The sequence below is a fragment of the Trachemys scripta genome, chromosome 15, assembly GCF_013100865.1.
Source record: "Trachemys scripta elegans isolate TJP31775 chromosome 15, CAS_Tse_1.0, whole genome shotgun sequence".
Classification (NCBI taxonomy): domain Eukaryota; kingdom Metazoa; phylum Chordata; order Testudines; family Emydidae; genus Trachemys; species Trachemys scripta.
In genome coordinates, this window is record NC_048312.1 from 12,670,924 (window position 1) to 12,686,096 (window position 15,173).

General features: G+C 38.4%; 1 long non-coding RNA gene across 1 annotated transcript; it reads left to right on the plus strand.

Annotated features, from left to right (window-relative positions):
- Positions 1 to 3,359: 3,359 nt before the first annotated feature.
- LOC117887871 lies at positions 3,360 to 14,301 on the plus strand. The gene is made up of 4 exons (XR_004648222.1): positions 3,360 to 3,462; positions 3,804 to 4,013; positions 7,955 to 8,021; positions 10,225 to 14,301. It is a non-coding gene; the product is annotated as an uncharacterized LOC117887871 (long non-coding RNA).
- Positions 14,302 to 15,173: the final 872 nt, after the last annotated feature.

Sequence of the window (15,173 nt, forward strand, 5' to 3'; positions counted from 1 at the left end):
TAAGAATGATCCGTCGCTATGATATCTATGTGTACGTGAGGAAATTCAGATTGTGCTTTGAATCTGTAAGGAACATATAGCGAACCTTTGAGAGAAGTGGTCAACCTTTTATTACAGTGCTGACAATTGCAGTGAGTGCTTGAAACAGTGTATTTTGTGTTAAACAGAAACTCCATAGCATAACCAAGATCCCCAAAGACACCACAAACTGCATTGTGGTTGCCTGAGGCCCGCAGTGAACCACTCCCATTGACTTCAAGGCAAATTGCTCATACTGGTTGAAATTCACCCTTGTGTGCAGAGGATCCAGACAGGCCCTATGACAGATGAGGAGGGACTTGTGCTGGCCCCACTGCATAGACACAAAATTTCACCGTTAGATGATGTGATCTTTCTTACTGAATCATTTCACCCTATGTGTGGACACACCTGGTCCAGCGTGTATTGGGGATCATTTAAATGAGAAAAGCTAGCTAACAAAGTTCACGTTTAATGGCATTTCTCAGCCTGGTAAGTCATCTCAAATAAGAAAATTCCTCCCCTTCTGTGATCACATGACATAAGTTCAGAGGATGTAGTATTTAGACAACATTATATAATAAGCAGTCAATCAATTTTACTTCTTAAGACAGGCATGGTAAGTGAAAATTCAACAATTGCTACGTTTTTAATGAAGCAGAACTGTGTCTAAACCTTACTCAGGCAAAATCCCATTAAAGGCATATTTGAGTTGATAATACAGCATCTATAACCCAGCATCTATAATCCTATGCTACCCTAGTCACCTGTGTCTGCTTTCCACCAACAAAGCAAGGAGAGAGAGACACTCTGATCCCAAGTACGGAGTCTACAAAGCAGAGCGACCCTCCACTGAGGTTCTCATTTAATCTCTATGGGTAGGAATACCACTGTGCCTGGTAATAAGCATTTGCAGGATTGGCTTCTAAAGCTGTTTTAGTGACAAACTTTTGGCTTTATGTACATGGATATCCAAAAACCTAGATTATGTATTGTATAAATATGTTATTGAACTCAAACCCTGGTAGTTGGACTCTCCCTCTGCAATTTTGCTTTCACTTGCTTTCACTTTTGCATGCAAGCAGTAAATTTTTGCTTGGTCATAATTTACATGGGTTACCATGGTAACACCTTTCGGGTGTAATTCCCCTATTCATTAGAGGAATAGCATACTTTAGAATTATTAGAAGCTAATTAGTATTAGAATGTAATTTTCTGTTTACATTTTCTTGCAACTATTTTGGTGTCCCATAAATTGTGACAAATATTTGCATGCTCAAAATCCTTGAAACAATTCCCTTTCATGTCCAAGGTCAAACGACCTCTTGAGATCTGTGAATAAAGGTAATTGCAGGTAATTTAACTCAAGCTACAGTACATAGAACCCAATGCACTGAACAACCTTGTAAAAGTGATAGTTATTTTTATAAATGAAAATGTCCTCATCCCAAGATATATAAGACCCAGGAAAAATATCATCTACCAGTGTAAATCCTTTTAAAAACAAACAGCTAAGTTAGTTACTTACATTAAACAGAAAAATATACTTCAGAGAAGCTTAATTTAAAATGAAATTGCAAAGCTATTTTTAAATCAAAGGTCAATACTGAAAACTCTCCCTTAGGAGTAAAATTAAAATCAATAAAAGGAATTTTTGAAAGGTTTTTAAATCAGCAACTATTTTTAATGTCAAAGGATAAAAATGGAGCAAAGGGAATAATTCTTCATGTTGTGGATTTGCAATGAACAAATACCTACTTTGCAACAAATAATTTATGAAATACATTTTGCTTCTTTTTGTGCTCCTGGAATATCTGCAAGCAACTTTTGATTTCCTTGAATTTCTTATTTGAAGTTATGACACATTTAAAAAAATTCTGTCTATGAATTGTTTATAAATAGTTCTCTGCAAGGATTTTATTTTATTTGTGTTTTCCCTTCAAGCTGTACTTATTAGATTCATCATCAATTGAGGTCTATTAAAGTCTTTCCGTTGACTTCAACTAGCTCAGGATTAGGTCCAATGGACAAGTAAGCATTCTGGGGGTGAATGTGTGTATGTACAAATTTAAGACCCAGATCCTGCAAACACTTGTGTAACTTTACTCCTGTGAGTAGTCACATTGACTTCATTGGGACTACACAGATGTATAAAGTTAAGTATGTGCACAAGGGCTTGCGAATTGGAGCCTAAAATACAGTTTCTCTGAATATTTGCATATGGATCTTTAAAATTCAAATTCCACAATCATCTGTGTCAGTAAGAATGAAATGTTCAGAAGTGGAAAGAAAACCGGAAGGAATACGCCCACAATGAATTGACTTAAAAATTAAAATGAATAACTGCTGAAGGTATTTTGCATCTAGCTCTGTTGGCAACATAGTAATTCACTTTGGCCATGTGATAGAAAAGGGGGCTCTTTTGAATTAAATATTGGTAAAATGCAGAAAATTCAGAACAGTGGTTCTAAATCAGGTTGAAATGCAAAGAGATCAACTTTTCCCCTTTTCTTCTCTTGTTACACATATTTCATGCCCTTCCAGTATTTCTGATTAAAGAATGGGATTGGAAAGAATTACCCTATAGGGTTCTATATTTTATTTTCTCTCTGAGAATTTCATATAAAAACCATTTTGCTTACATGTCTAAGAAACATTTTTGTATCTGACAAGGAGTGCTGTCTAACAGACAGATTTGTCTATCTGACAAACAAATTTTCTACTGCAAGCTCCATTTGTTGTCTTGAAAATCAAGGTATATTTTTACTTCTGTATGCATCACCAGCTATCCAAATTCTGAGAGCAGCAATCATTTGCACACAAGTCAGGAAACAACACAGCCTATCCTGCTGCTATTATGTTGGTTCTGTGTTGAAGACTTCAATAAAATTCAGCAACGGTTCTGCCATTATAGGGCACTGACCACTTAGGAAAATGAGAGAATAAAGTCAAAGTAAAATAAATGCATCTTCTTCCCACTTTGATGCTGATCGATTTAACAGCAAAGCTCTCCCAGCTGTATTTCTCATTTTATGTTAAGATCAGCCAAGATTTGACAGAAAATATCTATATTAGCGTTTAATAACAGCGTCGTCATAATGTTATTGGAGGTTTTCTGCCATTGTCTGGCTCCCTGCCTCAATCTCTAGAGTAGCCACTATCCAACTCCCATGCGATCGATGCTATAAAAATTTGTGATAGGGCAGGACCTAGGTCAGGGATTTAGCTGGGCATTTATGTACCCAACCTAGCAAGGGCCACTACATTCACACACTTGCCAATGCAAATTCTCTCTAATTACATTCTCCTTCCTGGACAGAGTTGCCCTTTCCCCTGTTAGTCCAACACTGAGTCTGTGTACAACTGTTTGGTGATTTTCCAGCAACATAGGAAGGTTGTATGTGACAGTCAGAGAGTCCAGACACCCTCAGCAGAGAACAGCAGGTCTGTACCCCAAAGAATAAGCAACTGAATCAACTAGTTGTATACTTTATTGTGCATAAAAATATGCTGAGTAAGGTCTTTGGAAGGAAGAGTCATTTGGCAGGTGCTGTCTTTGAAAATCCTGCATCTCCTCTATTATAGCTGGGAAACTGTTCAAAAGCTATAGGTAAACTTGTGTTAAAAAAAGGGATTTTAATCTAATTTTAAAGTATAAAGCATGGGGTGGCATCTTTATGTTTATTTTCTGTGTAACTTGTATATGTTTGCTTTCAGTGCTATTTCATCTTTGAATCTGTGATTTTTCTATTAAACAAACCTTTTTGTTTATTTACCCCAAATAGGTCTCTGGTGTGCAAATGGTATGAGGTGTATGTGCCAAAGCCAGCTGATGTCTGCAGGGTTGGTGTCATGCCTTCCTGGTGATGAATCAGAGGGGAAAAGTCAGAGTGCCTGGTAGTTAAGAACTTGGAGGGGTGGATTTGGGGCGACCTGGAACTGGAAGAGCTGTTGGTGTCCCCGTACAAGGAATAATGAGGCTGGTGGAAGTCAGGGTGAGACCTTGTATTTGTGAGCAGACTACTCATGTCAGAGCTCTGAACCAAAGATGCAGAGCATAAAGGCACCCAACGTTACAAGGCAGGTGGTGACAGAACCCCTTACTGGTCTGGGTGATCCCCAAAACATCACGTTGTGGATCTCACAAGACCTCTAAAGGAGTGGGAGGAGCGGTCATGGTATATGTTGGTACCAATTATGTAGGAAGGTGTAAAAAAGGGGTCCTGTGAGTTGTTTAGATAACTAGGAAAAGGGTTTAAATCCAGAACTTCTATAGTAGCTTTCTCCGAAATGTCTACTGGTCTGATCCAGTGTGGGTATTCCTATCATAGATCATAGAATCACAGAATATCAGGGTTGGAAGGGACCTCAAGAGGTCATCTAGTCCAACCCCCTGCTCAAAGCAGGACCAATTCCCAACTAAATCATTCCATCCAGGGCTTTATCAAGCCGGACCTTAAAAACCTCCAAGGAAGGAGACTCCACCACCTCCCTAGGTAACGCATTCCAGTGCTTCACCACCTTCCTAGTGAAATAGTGTTTCCTAATATCCAACCTGGACCTCCCCCCTGCAACTTGAGACCATTACTCCTTGTTCTGTCATCTGCCACCGAACAGAGCTCCATCCTCTTTGGAACCCCCCTTCAGGTAGTTGAAGGCTGCTATCAAATCCCCCCTCATTCTTCTCTTCTGGAGACTAAACAATCCCAGTTCCCTCAGCCTCTCCTCATAAGTCATGTGCTCCAGACCCCTAATCATTTTTGTTGCCCTCCGCTGTACTCTTTCCAATTTTTCCACATCCTTCTTGTAGTGTGGGGCCCAAAACTGGACACAGTATTCTAGATGAGGCCTCACCAATGTCGAATAAAAGGGAACGATCACGTTCCTCGATCTGCTGGCAATACCCCTACTTACCTCACCCACCAATGTAACATAGTGAAGTAAATAGGTCTGATTTAGTAAGATTTAAGTACAGTGGCCAATGTAAGACATTACATAAATGATGGTGACTGAATTTAAACTAGTTCAGTTAATGAATAACATAGCCACTCTGATGATTTCTAATACTAAGGGGTACATGTGCATAGCCTCGTGCTCTTAAGAGAGAGTTTGATTTGTGGAACTACAGACCACGTTAGTGATTAATAGCAAAGTGCTGTGAGTTTCTCTAGCTCAGTATGCTAGATGCTGTTGAGAACAGTGGGGATCTAATCAGAAGTAGGGGAGTATCGAGTCCTCAGCATGTTTGAGAAAGCCTGATCTTAACTAATTCTGATACAGGGCTGCTAATTAAATCCAGAAGATTTTCCCTTTGAGAGCGATGCCTCCTATGGTTTTCTATTTGATTGCTCTCATGATCACTACACTCCTGGGCCGGTTAGGACAGAAAGTTTCACAAGATAACACAGAAACACCATGAGCCAGATTCTGGCTGCAAATTGCATATGTGTAAAGCTGGCGTAAGGGGGAAACCTGGGGGAAGTGGTGGAAGGCATTTAAAATGTTAATGCTGTAGGTCTTACTACATCCAGACATTGCAAAACAAAACACAACAGGGGAAAAGTGTTGGACCCAATGAGTGGTTATGCAGCCCTTCCACAGGTGTTCTGCAAATGAAGCTGCAGAAGGACATTCTGGGACAGACTGGAGGTCTGCACGTTTTAAGACATGCATCCATTGATCAAAGCCCATGTACCACTACTCTATTTAGTTTCCACCTGCTCCTATCAGGAGTAATCTGCACAGGGGTATTGTACATGGGGCAAGGCTGGCCCACAATACCATACTTGGGACCAAGGCTGGTAGAACACAGACTCACAATTGTCATGTGCTGAAAGAATGCCAGAATTTGGCCCTTAATACAAGGTATTAGGTACAACATTCATAATGTTGGAGCACAGCCATGCTTTGGTTGATTGCATAGTAATTGTATACTGCCACACTAGTACTTAATATAACAGCATCTGAGTAATAGATCTGAGGGTAGCAATATGTGAGAATTAAAAAAAATTGAAATTACTTTGATAACATGGATCAAGATACATTAAATTCACTAGCCTAGTTATTTTTAATCTAAAGGTTAGTACAAAAATCAGTGCAGACATTTCTTTGTCGTTTAAATGGTATGAAATAACTATGTCATGATCTTCATAGTCACTCCTAGGGACTACAACTTCACCACGCACAAAAACAGCATCTCACCCAATCCCCATGTGGGGGGAGAAAAAAAAAGATGAGCTTTTTAGCATATCTGGAAAGTTAACAAGTCCCAGGTCTGGTTGATTAAAGGAATAGTGCAGTAAATTCTAAGGCCCTAACGCCCTGCCAACAGCCCCTTCCTATTTAAATCAAAGAAGCTATAAATTAAGTGCCTCCAGCCATTAACACTGCACAAGAGCATGTTAGATACAAGATATTGAAATAAGTGAATGAGATGTGACATTTTATTAATTACAGTTCAGGTAAGTTTAATTATTATTAAGCATCGCTTAAAAGCATGACAGACCTCTTTCAAAAGTCAGCTAACAAGGTCACTCTCTACTGTTCTTCCAGTGAGTGTGAAGCATGGCAGAGAAATTCAGCTCCTTGGGTTGTATTCTAAACCCTTCAGAAATCAATTGCAGAGCAGAAGCTAGAATATGCCAAATGAACTGTATGTCAGAATGATACAGAGCCTTGTATACAGTTTGCATTCCAAAAACTCTGAAGGACTCACATACAGAACCATATTTTCATGGGAGGTTGACACCACTATTTGATTTTAGCCTTCTGATTATTATCACCGTACTATGGGAATGAATCAATAGTTGTCTCCAGAGACAGTATCTCTCTTTTTTGTAGTCCACAGTACACAAAACAATTTCATTGTTCCTGATGCATTTATTTAAAAAATAGAAAAGTGAAAAGAGAAAGACAATAGATGAAACTGTATTCAGTGCTCTATGCACTTGCTTCACACATCTCTGATTAAAGTAATTTGTACACTATGCATAAGCTGTAAGTATTATTGAAATGTATGACCTTCAAAGAATTAATACATATTGATGCTGACAAATTATAGCCTAGAATGAACAAGAGGTTTATAGTAAATTGCACTATTACTGCAATCAAAAATTTTAGCTTTTGAAAAGCAAAGGTGTAGAACATACAGCTAAAATAATTGAGGTTCTTCTGAGAGGAGAGCTTGGATGCATTATGAATGCAAAGCATCCTTTCTGATGGCATCACATTTAACACAACAGTAGCAAAAGTAATTGATTTCATATTTTCTAGTCTTCATTTTTCATTACTAGTCAAAGGCATCAATCATCTCATTTCAATATAAAAATGACCATTATTACTTATTACTACAAACAACACTGAAAAGCTTCCAGTTATCTGGATCTCTCAAGTGTCCCCAGAAGCCTTTCTAGTTGTAAGTCAACATCACATATACTTGAATGGGTTTTTGTCTTTCTGACATGTTCTACTGCAGAGATGGATGAATCCCAAAAGTTCTGAAGTCCAGATTCAGTTAGAATTGGGACCCAAAGCACAGGATGCGTAATCAAATATTATCTCAACTTCCTGATTTTACCACTCAGTACTGGAGATCTTAGGAATACAGATTTCCTTGTAAGAGTCTCAGCACTGGTACATGCCAGAAATACTCTTCTGATGAGAATAGCATTTCTTGGGGAAGATCCTCAGCAAAACACTGACTCAGCAAAACACTTAAGCATGAATGGATTTAAGCATATGCCTAAAGTCAAGCATGCACTTAAATTCTGCTTTGCTGAGTCAGGAGCTAAAGGTGGGATTTTCAAAAGCACCTAAGTGATATGGGAGCAGATGTTCCTTTGACTTTCAATAGGACTCCAGCTCCTAAGTCACGGAAGCACTTTCGAAAATCCAAATGTTAACCATCAACCCATTTTCATTTTCCTTGTTTTTCCAGAAAGATCATTTTAAGACTGTCTAAGGGAATAAAACCCCTACCTGATGGGAATGAATTATCCATGAAGGTAAGTTTACGGACGAGAGGGTTATAACAAATATGTAGCTTGAGAATTGAAAACAGAGCTGATAACTGGCAAAATGTATTCCTTAAACCGATTATTTTTTAAAATGATGAAACAATTTCTTCTGGGTCAGAGTAGCTTCTTTGTTAGGTTTGAGTAGAACATAACAAGCAAAAGAGTCAAAAAGCAATAATTAAAGTTAAACAGCATATGGGGCATGGGTCTCCTCTCACCCTTGTTTTAGGCTCATGTACCTGCATCAGCTTTAATGGAGTTGCTATGGATTTAGGCCCAGATTCAAAACATAGTGCTTAAGCACGTGCCTTACTTTAAAACCCATTCACTGTCTCCTGTGCATTGCCAAATATGCTGTCTGTGTACAACAATAAATATTAGTGATCAGAATGTGTGGTGTGGAGCCATAAATTGTCTGCTTTATAATACATATCCACTGCACTAGTGAAATTTGGTTAACCATGAATATATATTTTTATCAAAATAGTACACACTAGGTCACAGTCACTCAAAAAATAGTGCATTGTACCACTGTATGTACAGTATGATTGACAATACTTTCCCCCAAGAGTATTATCCATTCTTTCCTTCATGCCACATGTAAACCCAGCTTATGCACAGTGGCTGAGTTTCTACGACTTGCTCTATTTTGGGTAGAGACTTTACAATTCTCTGTAAGCCTGTCAGTAGATGAATTGCTTCATTCTGACTGGGATAAAGAAGCAGAACTGACAAAGCTAATATCTTTTCATCTTGATAATGTGGAAATAAAATCAATACAACACCACTCAACCTGCCGTATGCAACCTATCACAGTATTGTTTTAATCTACTTTTCCCCCCAAGGCGGAACACAAAAAAACCCTGCAGCCTCTGGGCCTTTAATCTTTTCTAACAAAGCATCGTTTGAGGGGAATATCATCCATGCAACAAGACACAGAATGTATTTTTCCAACAGGGCTGACCTTCTACCATTTCTACCTTCTAGAAATATCTACTCTTGAAGTCCTACTAGTTGATTAATTATGTCTCACAACTGGAATCGTCAATTTGTTTTAGTCGGGCAAATAGCTGAATTGAATTCTTGTCACTATTTTTCAGCCTCTCATGACAAATAGAGATAATTTTATATTTGGTGAACAGATTATATACGGAGTTGGCCACACCATTTATCATGATACTCTCCATGAGAAATGTAACCCCTTTGGGATTTGTAAATGGTTCTCTAAGCAATCTGGATTGCCTTCACATGTATTTGTAATTTGTAAGTGTTCACTTGGGTGAAATTTGTCCCTGTGCAGAGCGCTAGGGCATGGTCTATACGCACCACCTAAGTTCACCAAAAATGGCTTTAATAGAAATTTAAGGAGTGCATAAACCCCGTGCTGGGCCTGTGCATGGGGTGAATTTTATGCATGCTAATTTGGATGAATAATTTTCAGAGTATGGGAGGCTCAGTTTGGCTATTTGCTAGAATTATTCATACTGTCTGATTGATCATCTGATTATCTTCATGGCAAATCCCAAAGGGACTCAGCCTCCTTGCAGATCAAGCACCACCCAGATTGATCTCTAGCTAGATCCTTAAGCGGTCTGGATGGGTATTCAGTTTATGTCAGTCACTGGCGATCTTATCTCACCACTGAAGCTTTGGTGCTCACGTGATTGCCAGCCATGCAGCAGCATCCTTGGTAAATGAGCTTTGGGATTCGTTGGTCCTCCATTCTAATACATCTGTACCAAGAAAGCCCCTGAAACCAAACCAGTTCTGATGGAGGTGATTGCTGGGCTTGGCCGTGAACATCCTCATTTGCTGATCCTGTCCTGCCACTTAACATGGAGCAACTGACAAAGATGATGAGAATCAAAAATGTCCATCTGCTGCTCTTCACCCTTCCTCAGTGCCCATTTTTCACTGCTGTCCATGGAGTTGGTATAACCATGGCTTTATAGATCCACCGCTTTGTAGCAAGTCTGATGCCATGACATCCCCATGGAGGCTGCTGAAGGGCCCAAAACATTGCAGCAGCTTCTGCTGTAGGAGACATCTAAGTCACATGGTATTTTCTTACTATTAATATTGAGGTAGCACCTAGTGGTCAATTGGATTTAAGTACTTAGGTGCTTGGCCGAAGGGGGACTGTAATATATTGCTGTCATAGGACAGTCATTCCATATTCTTCCTTTTTCAGACCACGTCTATGGACAAGCTACTGGCCTAACTGATAAATGATTGACCTGTCAACACTTTAGTTAGGAGAGCTCGGAAGAAGGATGTCATCCATGGGATGGAAGGACAATACCTTATGATGTGACTCTTGAACAGATAATGAACCATCAGCTACGTACTCTCCTTGCATTGTGATAGCAACATTTGTATTTTTGCACTGCGGCATGCTGCATGCTCCTTTCCTACTAGAGCTGCAAAGGCTCTGCTTTTAAATTATACGGAGACATGCTATACTATAACAAGTCTTTATGGGATTTTTATAACGGAAAGTGATATGGCTATAAAAATCAAGGCTGACAGGGGAAATAACTTGACAGGGATCTGTTCCATCTCTACTGGCCAGTAGGCACTGGTACAGTGTAAACAAGAAAGGCAGGCTTTGTGTATTGTATTTACAGGCTCCAACAGTTATTTCTATACCACAAAGACCATCTGTTGTTTTGTGAACACATTTGTTCAGACTAGCACTTGTAATGGAAAGATACATGGTTAGCAATCATTTTGTGACACTTGCCTACTGCAGGGTTTTTTGCACCTATCCCTAAAGCAGCTGTCTAACAGAGACAAAAAAAAACTGGAATAGAGGGACCCCTAGTCTGATCCAGTATGGTAGTTCCTTTATCTCTGTATCATATGATCCCATTAGTTATAATCTGAGAGACCTACAAGGTTACAGCAAATCTGTTTACTGCTGCTTATTATTATGTATTGATAGTTCTGTTGCTAGTATCCAAAAGCCCCAGTCAAGATGAGGGCTCCATTATGCTAGCTGCTGTACAAACACTTAGTCAGACAATGACGCAACCAGCTGGGGAAAGATGAAAAGATTTTTCTTGAATAGCCATTCAACTTTGAAAATTAACTTTTGATTGGACTATTTCTGCAATCCTTTTGTGTTTACTTCTATTATAAAATGGCAGTAGTTGTCATGGTTTTGGTGTTTGCAAAAACAACCTGTCTTTGTAGTTTTCAAGTGTTTAACCAGGGTCAAAAATTAGAGACAGAAAGTGATGGTACCAGTTTCAAGTTCCTGCTCAATTTCAAGACTTGGATGTTTTTTGCTGAAGGTATCACTGGTTACTTTATGGCTTCTAGTTTAACGCTAAGACAAATTACACTTTTCACACTTTACTTAAAACCATTCTATATGGTACCAGTCTATATGCAGCCTGAAAACAAGTGCTGCACTAGGACATATTTGGAGGGCTTTCTTTATGAACAGAAGGACTAGAAACTCTCTGCAGAAATATAGGACTTCTAGACAAGTGATCTAGAATACCACAGTGAAGTAGATCAAACTGACCTCTGCTTATAAGTAAGCTCAAGAGCGAGCTACCGAATGCTTTGTACATTGCACAATAATGAATATTAATCCTTAATTACGGAAGCATTTCAGTGGTCAACCAGATCAAAGATAATTTTATTATAAAGTCCTAATTTTGTACTGCTGTTTTTTTTTAATAACGAGTCTTTGAAGAATATTATACAAAGCAGACTGGAAGGACCTCATACCCACAGTCATAAATAAGTTTTGTGTCCAAACCTTCTGAACATTTCACTAGAAAGCACAGTGGTAATTCTACCAGATGTTAAAGTTTGCTTAAAAATACACAGCAACATTTTGAAATGCCTTGAGAGGAGATTTAATGAGGGAAATCAGAAAGTGAAGATTAAACTAAAAAGAGAAAAGGGGATACTGAAACATCTGCCAAATGGTTTATTAGTGGTGTGGGGTGAAGGGATGGAGAGAGAGTAAGCTTTGCTTTCATAATGTGGTTCCAAGAGGAAACACTTGATAAGTAACTGCAGTAGGTAAATGGGGCAAATGTGGCAAAGTAAGATATTTAAGTGATCACTCTACTGCACATATTAAGTATAAATGATGCATTGTAATGTGCCATGTATTTTTAATGACTGTCCTCTGGTCAGTCATAATAGTTTCATAACAGATGTAGCTTATTTGAAGAACTCTGGAAGAAAAAGAGGAAAGATTTGTCCTTTGTTTAGATGATAAGAAAATTAGGACCAAGGTTGCTTTACTTATTTCGGATTAAGAAGAGAGATGATTAAGGGATGCAATAATTTCAAAGTTGTTCCTGAACCTATTTCATTGCAGCAGGGATAAATAGAATAATGGATAGAGATGGCAGAGACTGCAGGATGATAAGAATCTGAAGATGGTGGCTGAGGGAAAGTACTGGATTTTAACTGTATCCTCAAACCATAGATGTGCACTCTATAGGTACAGGCACAAAAGCAGTGTCTATTCTTAGGAGTGGTTATGATTAAGTTAAGCTTAACTAAAGTAGCCATTCTACTGATGAAATGACCAACATTTGGTACCTCTATGTTTCTGATTACATATTTGTTTCTTGTCTGAAATATCACGGCCTACTAAAATGACACAAGAAAAAGAAAAGGTTGTATAACGGTGATTGGTTTCAAAAGATTAAATGCATAAGATAACTTTCCACTAAAAAGTCACCATTTTTGCTCTCTTGTTGAGAAGTTTAGTCCAAATGTTTTAATTTTAGCACGCCTAGTAAATAATAAACATAAATGATAAACAAAATGAGAACCTAAGTAATAAAATGCTTTTCAACATTGGATAATTCTTTCACAGTGAGGAAAACTTAAAGCCATAATTAAGCCAAATTCAAATAAGCCAAATTCACCCTATTATCTCTTTCTATATAGCTACTGAAATCTTTTGCTCTTGGGCGGAAACTGCATTTATTAATGTATGATGTAAAAGGTACTTACAAGAAGTAGGGTGGAAACGCTGGGCTCTGTCTGGATTTTGTTCGGAAAATAAAAGCTGTTGCTTGAGTTCACTGGTAGTTTTAGTTTTGCTGGGAAGGCAGGATCAGGCTGAAAATGAAGTGGCATCAAATACACAGTGGCAAATCTCTCTCTAATTGGGAAAATATAAAGTTCTTAGAAGAAGTAAGATGATCCTACCACAAAGGAATCTTTCTGAATGATAGAGGCTATAGACAAGTACATGGAGGAAAACCTATTTAAAAGGAGACTAGCACCCATTTTACCCATTTCTAAAGTGTGCAAGTTTCACACTTTAAAGTACTAGTCACCAAATTTTTTTTAAAAGACCCTGATTCTCCATTGCCTTGCACCTTGGATGGTCTTTTACATATACATAAAGAGGGTATAAAATGCTAACACCAAAATGAGTGGTGAATTCTGATGTTATACTCATTTTGCACAGATGCAAGACTCCAATACAGCAAAGCACTTAAGCATGTGCCAAATTTGAAGTATGTGCTTAAGACCCATTGGCTTTAAGATGAACAATACTTTTCAATATTTGACTTGGGCCTTTGACTTAAACACAGGCTTACATGTTTTGCTGAACTGAAGCCTAAATGACGACATAAGGTTAAGGTAGTGGAGAATCAGGCCCAAGATATTTAGTTACACTTGTTTTTCTGAAATTCTGGTTGAAAACTGATATCATTTGTGACACCTTCAGTAAACAGTTTCCATCCTATTTAAATAGTTTAACAATCAGAAGAACGTAAGTATTTAAACATTAAGCATTTCCGTTAAATATTTAACAATAAAAGTTATCCTCTTGATTCTTTTAATCTGTATTCAGCTTTCATAACATTAAAAATGAACTAAGAAAGTTTCAGCATGAAATATTTATATCGCTTAAATAGGAAACAGAAATTGGGAGCAGAACATCAGGGACACCATCTCATTTGTGTAACTATTTCAGACTTTGACTGTAAAAGAAACTATGGCAGGTTTCTAGAATGGCTGGCTCATATAGTCTCAGATAAGCCTTATCGCTGATACAAGTGATGAGCAAATCACAGCATGGATGGAGGATCAAACTGGTTAAAACCCCAAAAGTTTAGGATAGTTCATTTTGAGCTGTGTGCAAACAGATGGACAAGTTCATAAACCATCTGAACTGGTTCACCCAGCTCTAGTTAATAGGTCTGGCACTTGTTTACTTTATAATTAAAAAGGAGATTTTGATTTTAAATTCTTTTTAGGTTACAAATGCTGAAATGGGTAGTGCGGGGTTCTTTTGGGGGGGTGATAGCTGAAGTTCAACAAGTCCAGTTTGGATAAAGCAGCCAAAAGTTTGGAAGTCTGTCTGACAGGGCTTGTCTACATGGCCCCACAGTTCAGACTCTGGGGGTGCAAATGGCTGTGCTGGAACTCCTCAGTGTGGATGTTGCAGGCATGAACCAATGGTCCTTAGTTCACATTCATTTAGTCCTCTTTAAACAGGACCATGTTAATGCGAAGTAGGTACCTTTTAGTTTGCACCCACAATGGCCACAAGGGAGAGTTACAGTGCAGCACACTAGTGTGTGCTGCAATTCACAATCCCCTGGTCTGAACTGTGGTGCCTAAATCTTTTAACAGAGAAGAAATCAATGAGGAAATCTCAACAGACCAAGCTTTCGCACAAAGTTACTTTTCAATTTCAGCCAACTGGAAAATCCTGAGAAAATAGCTTCTCAATGGGCCATATTATACCATCACTTTAACTAGCATGTCAAGTTCTAGGCAACCCGTCTCAAAAAGGATATAACTGAAAAAGAAGCTGTCCAGAGAGGACAATGACAATTATTACGGGCCTAGAAAGATTACCACATCAGGTGAGATTTTAAAGATTGGAACTATTTAGTTTAGACAGCTGATAACTAAGAAGGGACGTAGCAGAGGCATATAAAATAAGAGTGGTATAGAAAAGGTCACATGTATCTTTTTGTTCATCTTTTCTCATAATAGGAAAATAAGGGGGAACACAATGAAATTAAAAGGTGACACATTTAAAACTGGTAACACAACATGTAATCACCCAGTGGAACTCAAAGCCACAAGATAGTGGCAGAAATGGTGCCCCTAGCCTCTGTTTGCCAGAGCTGGGAT